The sequence below is a fragment of the Peromyscus maniculatus genome, chromosome 7, assembly GCF_049852395.1.
Source record: "Peromyscus maniculatus bairdii isolate BWxNUB_F1_BW_parent chromosome 7, HU_Pman_BW_mat_3.1, whole genome shotgun sequence".
Classification (NCBI taxonomy): domain Eukaryota; kingdom Metazoa; phylum Chordata; class Mammalia; order Rodentia; family Cricetidae; genus Peromyscus; species Peromyscus maniculatus.
In genome coordinates, this window is record NC_134858.1 from 85,371,874 (window position 1) to 85,384,669 (window position 12,796).

General features: G+C 39.4%; 1 long non-coding RNA gene across 1 annotated transcript; it reads left to right on the forward strand.

The window, feature by feature from the left end:
• Nucleotides 1–723: 723 nt before the first annotated feature.
• On the forward strand, nucleotides 724–4,042 carry LOC143274143 (uncharacterized). Its single transcript, XR_013052574.1, has 2 exons — nucleotides 724–860; nucleotides 3,537–4,042. It is a non-coding gene; the product is annotated as an uncharacterized LOC143274143 (long non-coding RNA).
• The last annotated feature ends 8,754 nt before the right edge of the window (nucleotides 4,043–12,796 follow it).

The window sequence follows — 12,796 nt, forward strand, 5'->3', positions numbered from 1 at the left end:
TATGCCACCATACAGAGGAATATGGCCACTACCATGGTATTCCCTCCACATACACTCCACTTACAAATGCTTCACCTTGGTCACATGTCTTAATACCCACAGAAGGTCCGAGCAAACATTACTATGGCAAAAAAAAAAAAAAAGTGACACCACATATCACATGGGGAATGATGGCCATGGCAAGATTGCCTCTAGACATTCTTCATCCTAAGGTGGTTCAGTCTCAGATTCAGTTTGATGCCGTACATCACAAGACCCTTGCAATCACTATTCCTAATCTCATTTTTCATCCTGTCATATCCCAAATTTGATATCAATTTCTGTGTCAGTGTTTCCTGAAGAGACATGAAAGAAAATGCCCATTTCCCCTAGAGAGGGCCTTGATGACAGTAAGGGTTCCATTAAATTCTATTTTGGTGAATTTATTGGCTTCCTTACAGGAGCATGATGAAAGGTTTGTTACAGGAATGTGGGATCCCAAACAGCTACATCATTGCAAAGTCCTACTCAATCATGAACAACACCACGGAAGCTATATTGTGAAGCTCATTTCCAGTTAATCTTTCACTCTCCACACACTCTATCACTCCCAAAATCACATGTAACTGGGATGTGGAGGAGAGAAGGAAAGATGACTAGAATCCTAGGTGAGAGTTCTGGGATTCTACCCCTCTGCTGAAGAATGTCAACAGTTCCATTATGACTGCCATAGACCTAGCCATCCATCACTGTATCACCTTGCTTGCTTCATCATCATGACTTCTGGGTCAAGATAATCTCTATTTCAAAATGGAAATGGCATAATCATGTCATGTCCAGAGGAAATAGCCATACTACTACAAGGAAAGAGGTGAAATATGGTAAGTGGATACCAGAGAGGAGTTGGGTATGAGCCGTAACTTCAGTGTTCTAAAGCATACTAAGATAACTATAATGGGCTACAATTAATTGTATATTTAAAAACAGAAACTGAGGAAATCTTTTCACATTCCCAACACAAAGAAGTGATAAACATTAGAGATGATAAGGAACCAATTACCTTGATCAGCTTAATACACTTGTGAACATACATCAACATGAAATATTACACTCTAGCACCACATGATAGCTCACATCTATAATCTAACACCTAGGAGACTGATTTTGAAGAACTGTGAGTTCAGTGCCAGTCTGGGCAACACAATCTGTTCCAGGACAGCCTTGGCTACATACCAACATCCTGTCTCAAAAACACGAAAGAAAATAAGTAAAAGAAAGAAGATCACATTCTACTCTCTAAATGTGCTACAAATGCAATGTGCCAAATTAAATACAGGAATGTTTTTTAAGATTTTTTAAAGATTTCTCTTTGATGGCAGAATTTGGAATCTGAGAGGGAAAGCATGGAAATAAGAAAACATTTAGGAAGCTATTAAAGCCATCGAGTTAGGGAAGGTGGTAACTCGGACTTGTGGCACGATGCTGGCTATGATAACAAATTGCCTACTTGGAACAAGTTCCTGTTTTTATTGGACATGTTACCTGACAAAAGCATAGGAATTAAGATGATTTCTAACATTTTTGACCTAAGAGTAGACAGTGATGTTCACTGTGAACCCATCAAACTTCAGAATTTCAAACACTGTTTCCACTGACCATGTGCCACCTTCACACCATGGTAAAGTTAAAACATAGCAACCAACTCAAAAGTCAACTGTGCCTGCAACTGTCTCTGGGGCAAAGGCGGAAGAGAACAGGTGATGGATCAAAGGTCCTCATATTGGACACATAATACACAAAACGTTCATCAACATCTACATCAAAATATCAAGAAATCAGCTTGACTTGAAGACTAACTTGTAAGGTAAGAATACACATCTGTTGAGTGCTTCTGGAGTATGGGAAAGCTAATGCTCATGCAAACTTGAGTTGATGTTGAGAATGTGGCCTTTCATTTGGAGGAATAAGAAGCCAAGTGTTGCTGGGCACATACTGCCATAGGTGTTTGGGAAAGTTAATACAGCTTCATGGTATAGGTTTAGGAGGGACCAACACCATCCAAAGCTGTCCACTAAGAGATAAGTTGGGCCATCCACAGTTAAGAGATTTAATTTATTTTCCATAGAATCAATTCAGAGGGGAAAAAAGGCAAAAAATTTTGAAAAATCCTTTTTCTGGCTATGACCTTTAGAAGGCTATAAAGTTTAGGGGTTTTTTCCTCATAATTTTTTAGGCATATGCTACTATTTTTCATCAAGTAGACTATAAACATGACAATTTGTACAGGCACAGCTGATTTACCCATCACGGTAATAAAAATCCATATAAAACCATCTCAGCCTGTCAAACAACCCATTGTCTTCAATGTGTTTTGCCCAAATTTTTACAACTGACCTGACTAGAGTGTTATTTCCATATGTCCCAGCCAAACCCATGTGAAAGAACACAGAGAAGTCACTCCGCTGATGCAGAGGCTATTGCAGCCACATCTTCAACATATATCTAGAAGACCAGTGTAGGTCCTGTCCGGAGGTCTATACACTCTGAATTTTTACATCTTTCCCCTCTGTGCCCTGCATTCTGCCCATCCTATTCTCCAAGTTTCTAATGTGAGCAGAAATAGAATGCAGAGGATTCCTTCCTGGGCAAATTTGTTTTTTTTTTCCCCAGGGATATTGTAACAGGATATCTTTGTGATATTCTAACTACAAGTAAGAAGGTAGCCTACGCTGAGATACTGCTATACTTGTATACCCTATAAGCATTCACAACAGAAATATTCCCCAATCTATTGCAACCCTCTTCCAAGCCACAGCCACTAGAATGGCTGGGGGATTCTAAATAAAAGAAGTTACTTCTCTATATGTATATTGTTTGCTACCCATGTAGACAAAAGACTATTAGGTCTAAATGACACCGATCTCAACTACAAAAATGACTATATTAACTGCTCCTTCATGAAGTTTTGAAATATATTACTACTTCTATGCCTTAAAAATGATAGAATAAAAAGAAGAGTATCATTGAAATAGTAAAGAGAAACAGTGGGCCAGTAAGATGGCCAAGAAGGTAACGGCTTTTGTTAAACAAGTGAGGTGATGTGAGTTCAATACTCCAAGCTCACATGACAGTGGAAGGAGAGAATTGATTCTAGAAAGTCACCCACTGACCTTCAAACATGCATACTGCCAAGCATGTGTCTGTATACACACACACACACACACACACACACACACACACACAATTAAGAAATTTTAGAGGAAAATAGTTTATTAAACATATGCTTTCCTAAAAAGCTCCTGTGGGATAAAGTACTAACCTACCTTGAGAATCATTCAGTTAAACAAGTAGAATTAGCACAAGGCCCACCATTTGTGTGGAAGGAAGCTTCTGAATGACTCTCAATGATGTTCCTCTCCTGCTTCTTGTATTGGGGCTGGACCTTGGAGTTCACATTGACAGGTAACGAAGTGATGATGTATCACTGCCAAGATCAGTCTGTAAAGACTCCGGCTTCTATCCTGCTCATCTCTTGCTGTCTAACTTCCTGACTCCAGTGAAAGTCACCGCCATCTTGAAAGCTGCTCTATGGAAAGTAACTGCCTGCAAAGAATGAGTCCTCCCATCATCCACAGTCAGGAAGCTATAAAGCCTTGGGACACATCCCCTGCCCGCACGGGAGCCACAAACACTGCTAGACCTAGAATGTCCCTCCGTTCTTGTTCCACAGAAACTAAGGTGAATATGTGTTATTTGAACCAAGCTATTGTGAGATGATTTTTATGAAGCAATGAATAACTAATATAACATAGAGTGAACTTTGTGTGTGGAAAAAGGGAAATAATTATGGGTATTTTGATGCTTGCAAATGATGGGTTATAATTAACTATCAATTCCCAGGAGTCTTTGACTGAAGGTCTCTGCCCATAGAACAAAAGCAAATAGAGCCCACGGAATGAAAGCCAACTCTAGAACAGTCCACTAAACTTTTTAAAAAGGGAATATATCAGCATCCCCTTCTTCTGTAGAGGATAATTTATAAATCTGTACCTACTTTGTAAAACAGTATCTCTAAGATCTCTTTTACTTAGATAAAACTTCATTTGTTAACATGGTACATACCTTCAAGATTCCCAAATGTTTCCTATAAACCACAGCTAATGATTTAATCTTTTCTTTGCAGAATATGTCATATATATATATATATATATATATATATATATATATATATGACATCTTCATTTGTTCTTTTAAAAAGTGTGGAGTTTATATTGACAAAGAAAAATATAATTTTACATCTATGCTATATATATCCAAAGATATATATATATTTGTAGCTGAGGACCGAACCCAGGGCCTTGGGCTTGCTATGCAAGCACTCTACCACTGAGCTAAATCCCCAACCCCAGCAAATTTTGTTTAACTACCCAGTTGGGGACTGGTGAGACAGCTCAGCAGTTAAGAACATTTGTTGTTGTTGAGGATCTGGGTTCAATTCCCAGCACCCACATTGTGACTCACAACCATCAATGACTCTAGTTCCAGGGGATCCAACACCCTCTTCCAACCTCCATGGGTACCAGGTATGTATGTGGTATAAAGACATACATGTGAACAAACCATTCATATACATAAAATTAAATCTTTTTAATTTAAATTTTTTTCATTTTACTTACCAACCACAGTTCCCCCTCCCTCCCCTCCTCCCACTCTCCCCTCACCTCCCTCCCACCACAACCCTACCCACTCCTCAGAGAAAGTAAGGCCTCCCATGGGGAGTCAACAAAGCCTGGCATATCAAGTTGAGGCAGGACCAAGCCCTTCCTCCTACATCAAAACTGAGCAAAGTATCCAACCATGGAGAATGGGCTGCAAAAAGCCAGGTCACACACCAGGGATAAATCCTCGTCTCACTACCAGGGGCCCCACAAACAGACCAAAAAATATTCTAAATTAATAGAAAATATATTTAAACTATCGCATTGGTTTTGCTGGAAAGGCATGAAAATATATTTTACCTCATTTTTTCTTCTGGTAATTAGACTGTAGTTTATCAGAAACATTTCTAAATAAATTGTATTTTTTCTGTAGTACAAAACAAAGTTAATGCTCATCTTTTGTTTCCCACTTGTAAGGCATAGGAACTCATTAAAAGTGAATCTCAAGTTCAAAAACACAACTGGGGAATAGAAAAAATAAAATTAAAATAAATAAATAAAAGCACTGTCCATGCTGTGCTTATGCCTGGGACTTAAATCTCCTGGCCTGCCAGTGTCAGCCTCCTAGACTACAGTTACCTAGGAATTCGGCAGCATCCAAGGAGCTATGTGGGGGACCAAAGTAATACAGGAATCAGAGATGACCCTAACTGAGCATGGAGAGAGAGCTTTACCAGGCACCAGGCAACTGAACCAACTGCTGAATTTATAAATCTTATACAAGCTGGTATTTTTCTAGACAGCATATTTTAATGTAAGGTATTCCCACGTTTAAGAACTAGATCTAGTGGCAGCCCTTGTTCATAAGTAATAATGAGGTTCTAGATGAAATCTAGACCCAGACCAAACAGGATCTCCATGCTGCTTTAACACACCTTACCTCCCACTCTCCAGCATACAACTTCTGTTCTACTTTTCTCAATATATTTTGTTTGCGGTATATCTGTGGAGAAAGACATAGGTGGCAAATTCTAGGAACATAAATGACCATGGCTAATTCCTTCCTCCATTGCCATGATCAGAACCTATGAGTTGTCCTATTCTGTTAGAAATGACTTGTGTTCTCTGTTTGATAATGAGAGTTTGCATTCCAAATACTGCTGAAAGATGAAGATTATTCTGTATTACTAAGCTGACAGCTTTTATCTGCTTTCGAGGTCAATGTGTGATCACACAAAGGTTATCAGATGATACAGAAGGGTACAATCTCCTACTAAGTTTATGATATGCCTTAAGAGACATGAAAATTGCTGCCGCTTTTAACAAAGTACTGATATTGGTGTTAGTGAGGTTACTTGTCGCAGGATCAGGTCATCATGATGTTATAGCAGTTAAGGGAAAATTCCATTCGATACCTAGCACCAGGGTTCACTAGGTTATTTCCATTTGCTAGTGCTACTGTCACAAAGTACCACAAACTAAGTGGCTGAGACAGCAGAGACTTAATGTCTCACAATTCCAGAGGCTAAAATTTCAAGATCAAGATCTCATTGAGCCACAGTCCTTTGAAACATTAAATATGTGTCCCAGCTCTCCTCTGGTAGTTTTCTTGGCTTATAATATCATCACTGCAGCCTTCACATAGTGTTCTGGGTGCATAGCTAGATGCAAAGTCCTTTTTCCAAGGACACTAGACATATTGAGCTAGAAGCCTAATCTACTCTGGTGAAATGTCCACTTAATTATCACATTTATAAAGACCCTATTTCCAAATGAGGTCACATTGAGAACTACACATTCAATGTGTTCCTTTGAGGCATGCCAAAATTCAACCCACAAAAATGGTCAATAAGTCAAGATTGAATTACTGATTTTCCTCACACATTATAATAGGCCAAAATGACTACCTTGGAAGGATAATGTAATCAGAAAGTCATTGAGGAAAAGAAGCCTGAGCTGGTAGCCAAGAGACATGGAAGATGTATCTCTGGAAAGAGTACCTTGTTATATCACTGTAAATACCAGTGGTAAAAACTGTGAAGAGCCCTTAGAATGAAACTGAGTATAACTAAGACTTGGGGAGATTGGAAGAGGGTGACAACTAGTTTGCTCAGACATTTGAGAAAAGATGCCATAAACTACTTAGTTTCTCAGTTAAAGTCTGAAGACCCATTCTCCACAACAAAGGGTACACAGTTCCTTTGTTGTGGAGAATGGGAGCCCAGATGTGCTGATACCCCATCTAGTATCCTTTCTCTACACCACAAAGATTAGAACTCTGAAATGAGTCCAAGATATCCCTGCTCGAAATACCAACACTTTACATGTTACTTATTCCTGAATGTAGAACTCCAAGAGGTGTGGCTATCCAAGACAACTCAACTTGCTTTACCCAACTCAGCCTCATGCTGGTTCTTAACAACTGTAAGTTAACACTGCCCCCTAGAGGTCTCCTGCTTGGTCTCTAACTCAGTTTCACCCCTGCTGAGCAGCTTTTCTTTTCCTAAGTGGAGTGTGTCCAGTCAATTGCTCTTGATAGCACATTCAGTGCATAATTAGGTGGATACAGTCAGTCACCAACCAGAAGACAAAGAGATGTTTTCAGCATGTGGCATAGTAACCCCTCACTTCACAGAAACTTTACATAATTCATTCAAACTCATTTATGTGGTCTCATCTTCACAAAATGACAGAAAACAAAACCCAATATCTAAATCCAAAGGCAGCATCCATCTCTAACTATGTATAACATTCAAAGGAATCAAGTATTAAACTAAGAACACAGAGAAAAAGCTACTGCAGAGCCGTATGAGAGAAGGTTAATAAATTGAAAGGAGCTGAGTGAAACCCTTCTTACGTGTTCTGTCTCTCAGCTCCATCACCAGAAATCCATACAAAGGCACCAGGGCAACAGCGCAGTAGTCCATGTTTCTCACATTTGGTTTTAATCCTTTTCAACAGATGCCAAAGTCAAACTGAGTCTCGGGAGTCTTAAATTCTATGATCACTTCTGCTAAAAAGATGTGTGACCCTGATTGACTCCTCTAACCTTCTGAGTTTCAATTCCTTCATCTTTAAAATGTGGGTCTGTGTTTAATTAGCTCAACAGACCCTTTCTGCCTTAATCTCCTGTAACTCTCTGCAATCAGTTCTACTCTACTGAGCACTAAATCTGGAGTCCAGAAAATCCATGTTCCAGAAGAGTTCTATTTTATATCACTAAGAGTCTATTTTAGAAATAAGGTTTCTTTGGCAATAAGTCAAAGAGTAGGACAATTATAAGTAATACTTACATGGCTATTTCAAATATCAAAATATTCACTGAATACATGTCACTGGGAACAATTAATAACTTCCCCAAGAACTTTCAAACACCCAAATATATCCTATGGTTTTTTTTTTTACTATACCTTTTACTCTGATAGCTAAGCTGTTAAGAAACTGCATTTAATATGACAAACTTAAATGAAGCCAAGTAGTACATACCTGCAATACCAGCAATTGCAAGGCTAAGGGTGGAAGATCCTGTAGTCAGCCTTGGCTGCATAGAGAGACCTTGTCTTGAAAACTAAACAGAGGCCTGAAGCTGTAGCTTGGTTGCTAGAGTGCTTGCCTCATTATACACAAAGCCCTGGGTTTGATCCCCAGCACTACATAGATTGAGTACAGTGGCATATACCTCTAGTCTCAACACTCAGGAGGTAGAAGCAAGGAGATTGGAAGCTGAAGGTCATCTTTAGCTACATATTAAGTTCAAGGCCAGCCTAAGATAAATGAGACTTTCTGTGTGTGTGTGTGTGTGTGTGTGTGTGTGTGTGTGTGTGTGTGTGTGTGTGTGTGTGTCTGTGTGTGTGTGTGTCTGTGTGTCTGTGTGTGTGTGTCTGTGTGTGTGTGTGTGTGTGTGTGTGTGTGAAACTTGCCACACTCACAGTGAGTAATTGTGGCCATTAATAAGAATCAAAAGGCTTTTGGTGTCAAAATCAAATATTGCTCATCTCCTAAAACAAATTGAGTAACTGAGTACATAAAATGTAATCTGATATCTTTATTTCCACTTACCTCTACACAAATAGTTCCTGACTTAATAATTTAGTAACTAATTAATGAACTAAATTAATATCAATTCCTACCATAGTAGCTAAAAACTACAAAATATATACAAAATCTATACCCTCATTTGAGGGGATATTTTTAGAAAAACTAATTGAAGACACTCAGAAACAATTCCATGTCTTTCAAACAGGCAACCAATCAACTCCCCGACTAGCTCTGATGATGTGACTTTCTATGCAATTATTACGTATTAGTAAAAACCCTGCAAGCATTTCATTCCTATAATTGACTCTAGTTATAAGATATTTCACTCATTAAATTCTCATATTTACAGGGAAAATATGTGCCAAACAACTAATATCCTTGAACAATTTCTCTACATGACCTAAAATTGTCAGTGCCATGAGAATGTATTTTCTTGTTTGTCAATCTCTATGGGGATCCTTAGTAGAAACTCAAAGATTTAAATGATCAACTGAAGGATGAGGTTATGCCTCTGTTATCAGCAAAGAGAGCTAGAGTCTGAACTGCTGAGCATGTGCAAACCTTGTGCTCAAACAAGACTGTCCAGATACCAAAGGTCAACAAGGGGGAGAAGGCAACAGCTGGAGTCAGAAGAGCACATTCTGTACGTTTAGTATGGTTGGGGAAAGCACTGCGTGTCCACTGAAGCCTACTCCCTCTGAAGTCAGGTGGCAGAGTGACTGAAGGTGTGGGACTAGGAGAGAGAACAGCATGTGAGTGATGCTTTTAGTGTGCCGCCATGTTCAGTCTGCCAGTGTTTTTCAAGACTTCTTGCAAACATATTTGTCATGGAGATTGACATTCCTAGACACTGACGGACATAAAGAAGACACAAATACTTGTCAGCCACCACTCCTCCCCCATCCACAGTTTCTGCCCAAGCTCCTTGAATTCCAACAACCAAAGGCCGCAATTATCAAGTGGTGGGGACATCTGTATTACACACACATGGGCTTTTATTTTGTGTCACTGTTTCCCTGAAGACTACAATATAATGGCTACATATACATAAAGTGCTTCTACTATATTAAGTAATATAAGCTCAGAGATTATGTAGCAATATATGCACAGGTTATATATAAATACTATGAAATTTTATATAAATGAGTACCCAGAGATTCTGTCAAGTGTAGGGTCCTGAAACCAATCACTCATAAATACTAAGGACTAATTATATATAGAAAAATATCCTATGTTCACACATCGGAGTGGTCAATATTGTTAAAATGTACATACAATCCAAAGCAAGCTGTACTCAACACAATCTCAAAGTGTCTAGGATATTTTTCACAGAAATAGAGCAATTTCCCTAAAATTCAAATGGAATCACTGAGACTCCCAAATAGCCAAACCAATCTCAAGCAAAAAGAACAAAGCTGAAGGAGGCATCATGTTTCTTGACTCCAAATTTGACTATAAAGCTTCAGTAATCAAAGCACCACAGTACTGACTCAGAAACTTGCAAGAAGGAAGTCTGAAGTGTTCCTACCAATCAATCAATCAACCAATCAATCAATTGGCAAGATGGCTAGCTACAAAAGCCTGGACAATCAGAGTTTCATCTGTGAAATCCATATAAGAATGAAGGAGAGGACTAGCTCCACAGAGTTGTCATCTGGCCTTCATGGACACTATAACATGTGTGAACCTCCCCCTCCCACATACACTAAGAATAACAATAATAATGATGAATTTTAAATAGTAGATATGAGGCAGATCATATGCTAACATGCTTGATTTAATCATTTCATAAGTATTGCAGAATATCATGTTGTAACTAATGTATGTACATTTTTCAATTAAAAATTTATATTTTTACACTCAACTTCTGCAGAAATAAATAAGTAATGGATATATCTGGATCTAATACACCTATGATACCACCACCACCCCTGTAGGGAAATATTGTGAAGTCAACAGAGGAATCCCAGAACTGTGTCAGAGAGGACATATTGCCAGACACTCTTTTTTTTTAAGATTTATTTATTTATTATGTATACAGAAGAGGGTGCCAGATCTCATTACAGATGGTTGTGAGTCACCATGTGGTTGCTGGGAATTGAACTCAGAACCTCTGGAAGAGCAGTCAGTGGACCTCTGGAAGAGCAGTCGGTGCTCTTAACCTCTGAGCCATCTCTCCAGCCCGATTGCCAGACACTCTTAAGACAAAGAACTTGAAGGACACCATCTGAGAAATCCTCATCCAGATGCAGTTTCCATAAACCTAACAAAAGTACTTGTTCCTGGAGCAATCTGACATTATTCTAATTCCCAAATGAAATGCTAAGACTTGGCAAAAAACAAAACAAGTAGCACATGTTGGGATGGATCCAGTATGCTTGGTTAAATGAAGGTAAACTAAGTTTCCAGTTTTGCAAGTGAAAGACACTACACCAGGCAGGATATGGTGGCACTCTATAGACAGGGATTTTTTTCTTTCTTTCCCCTACCAGGTCAATCTGACTGTGTCAGGACACCCTGGGCAAACTCTCAATAAACTTCTGCTGCCTCTCAGGAATTCCCATGGTGCATCAACTGTCTGCCCAGGCAAGGTCTTTTTTTTTGTTTTGTTTTGTTTTGTTTTTCAAGACAGGATTTCTCTGTGTAGCTTTGCGCCTTTCCTAGAACTCACTCTGTAACTCTGTAGCCCAGGCTGGCCTCGAACTCACAGAGATCCTCCTGGCTCTGCCTCCCGAGTGCTGGTATTAAAGGCATGTGCCACCGCCGCCCGGCTCCAGACAAGGTCTTTAGTGCTTGCTATGCAAGATGTACACACACCAATGAAAAGTTCTTGAAAAATGAAACAATAATGAATCTACCAGTGGGTTTATTATAGCTCATATGTTCTGCAATAATTAATGGAACTTGGTATATTAAGAGCATTGAACACTGAGAATAAATGTTATGTTGAAGCCCTTCCACTGGAGTAGGATCTGTTGTCATTGTTGTTGATGATGAAGATGAAGATGATGATGATGATGATGATGATGATGATGATGATGATGCTTGCTGTTGTTCCTGCTGCTTCTGTTTGAAGGGAGTACCTTCAGCCTGAGAAACCTAGTGCCCCATTTGTAGGGGGGAAAAAAACAAGACAATACAAAAGCGTATTTCATGCCTTGGCTGTGCAATGCTGAATCCTGAGAAGTGAATTCTTTTGATCTCTACTTTCTGGAACATAGGGCACCTGTAAGGCAGATCCAGCCACAAATAAAAGCCACGTAAATGTGAGGCAAATGTGGAAAGAGTTAGTACTCACAATTCATAACATGTGTTGGGTGGGTGGGGGCCTCGCTCCTCTTGTGGCCAGGACTAGAATCCACCGCCCTCTAAGGAGCACCCTGCCCCTGTCCTCTTACAGCTTTTGATCTGGCTTTGAGGGGATTTTTCTTCTCTCCCCATCTTTTTTCTTGGCTGGAACTGCAGTGAGGGTAGGAGACTTTTCACTTACTCACCGGTTCAGAGATTGTAATCTGCCTCCTTGAACTTCACTCATTCTTGCCAAATCTTTTGGCAATGGAAAAATGTCTCACGAGCGTGCAGAGACTTGCTGCAAGAGCTGGAGTTCATTAGCTTCTATTCAATGTTCTTCCTATTATCAACGCACTTGGAGGTTAAACGCAATCAGCTCTCCATGTGGTATTTCTAAAATGGAAATGGGTCTTCGAAAACAAAGTCTCTCAAACTATATAGAGAGTTGAAGACTCCCTTGAAGGATCTGAAAGATCTGGGTCCCACCTCCAGAGTTCTGATCCTGCAGGTCTGGAATGGAGCATGAAACTATTCACTGAAGCAAATCCCCAGGTCAACTTGACAAGGTGGAACTAGAGACCGTATTTTGATATCCACCATTTCAGAATATCTTGCCACACTCTCCCTAGCATGAAAATCAACTCAAAGGGGCTTATATCAGGATACTGGATTGTATGTGATGATTGATGTCAAACTTGTTTTATGCAAATTGTAGCTATGACCTCGGGGCTATTAGAATTTCTCATGCTTTAACTAAATTTGAACAGGGTTTATCTCCTGTGTCTGTGTACTAGCACTGCATAACTAAACATCCTATGAATCATTTGTGA